The sequence below is a fragment of the Chrysochloris asiatica genome, unplaced genomic scaffold, assembly GCF_000296735.1.
Source record: "Chrysochloris asiatica unplaced genomic scaffold, ChrAsi1.0 scaffold00088, whole genome shotgun sequence".
NCBI lineage: Eukaryota > Metazoa > Chordata > Mammalia > Afrosoricida > Chrysochloridae > Chrysochloris > Chrysochloris asiatica.
The window spans coordinates 1056603-1058668 of record NW_006408606.1 but is presented as its reverse complement, the minus strand read 5'-3'; positions in this window follow the sequence as shown (position 1 = coordinate 1058668).

The window sequence follows — 2066 nt, the reverse complement described above, 5'->3', positions numbered from 1 at the left end:
TATATATATATATCATCAGCAGCAAATTTTACTTGAATGTGACATTAATTCTTCAATATCTCAAGTTAGGGCTTGAAGTTTTCTTCAGTTCTTTTATGTTGAGAAATGCTGAATGTATTCTTGCCTTTTGATTTTCTAACTCCAGGTCTTTGCAAATTTCATTATAATACTTGACTTCATCTTCCTAAGTTGCCCTTTGAAGCTTTCTGTTTAATTCTTTTACTTCCTCATTTCTTCCATTCACTTTAGTATACTAGAAAGCAAGTTTCGTTTTGATATTTTCTTTCTTTCCTGTCTTTTGCTTTCTTCCTGTATGATGTTCTTAATATCATCCCACAGACCATCTTATATTCAGTCATTAATATTTAATATGTCAAAATTGTTCTTGAAATGGTCTGTAAAATCATATGGGGTATTTTCAAAGTGGTATTTTAATTTTAATGAACATTTTAAATTTTTCTTCACCTTCAACCTGAATTTGTGTATGAGCAATTGATTGTTAATGCCTAAGTCTTCCCTGGCCTTATTCTGGCTACAAAGAATGTATTCTCAGAAAACCTATCCATGGTTCTTTTGAGTTGAAACCACTTGATAGTGTTTAACAACAACAAAAACAACAACAAAACTTTTCACCCTATTGACAAATGAGCTGTTATTTAAAGGATAGCTTGAGTCACCAGTACATCTACTGTGTTATTTATGAGATTTTATTTTTAATCGAGGTAAATATATAAAAACAAACTACCATTTCAACAGTCCTTGTAGGTGTATTTTAGAGACATTAAATATATTCACCATGATTTTCAATCTGCTAATATTGTTAAGGAGCTCTGGTAGCGTAGTGGTTACGAATTGGGCTGTTATCCTCAGGGTCAGCAGTTCAAAACTACCAGCTGTTCTGCGGGAGAAAGATGAGGCTTTCTGCTCCCGTAAAGATTTATAGCCTTGGAAACCCTGTACAGGGTCACTATAAGTCGGAACCGACTCCACGGCACATAACAACAACAACAAATATTGTTAGTACTGTCAGTAGTCAAACTAAAAAGTGCACAGAACAAATAGTTGTACTATTATATTGTTAATGCAGACACTATATTCTCCAAGTTTTGTCTACACCAGTCATCTGTCAGTTTTTTATATTGTGGTGCTTGCATGTTGCTGTGATTCGGGATTATATGCTAATGGTATTTTAAATACCAGCAGTGTCACCCTGGTGGACAGATTTCAGCTGAGTTTCCATTCTAAGACAGATTTGGAAGGAGAGACAAACTACTGCTGAATAATTAGTCACATAAAAACCTTATGAATACCAGTGGAACACTTTTAGATAGCACCAGAATGTTGAATATTGAAATATGATGAAGAATACCAGAATATTATGAGATATAATTCCAGAAGATGATTCCCTAAGGTTGAAAGCCACTCAAAATACTGCAGAGATCATCTGCTACCTCAAAGAGGAATTGGCTGTGATAATGTGGAGAGAGTAAAATTTGGAAAACTTCATTTGCTGATAGAACACAACACAAAATCAGGCAAAAGATCTGTAAACATCCATTAATAATTGGAATACAGAATGTAAGAAATTTTAATCTACAAAAATTGAAAGTTGTCAAAAATGAAATGGAACATGTAAAAATTGATACTCTAGGCTTTAGTGAGCTGAAATGGACTGGTTTTGGCCATTTTGAATCTGAAAATCACATGGTTTACTATGCAAAGAATGACAAACTAAGGAGGCGCAGAATATTATTCATCATCAAAAAGAACATTTCAAGTTCTATCTTGAAGTACAATACAGCATGGTAGGATAATATTCATGTACCTACAAGGAAAACCAATTTATACAACCATTATTCAAATTTCTGGACCAAGCAAGTGATGATGAATTGAAGAATTCTAACAATATCTTTAGGCTGAAATTGAACAAACATGAAATCAATGTATTGATAATTTCTGATGATTATAATGCAAATGACAGAAACATATAGGAAGGAACAGTAGTTTGAAAATATGGCCTCAGTGATAGAAACAATGCTGGAGATCAGATGATAGAATTTTGCCAG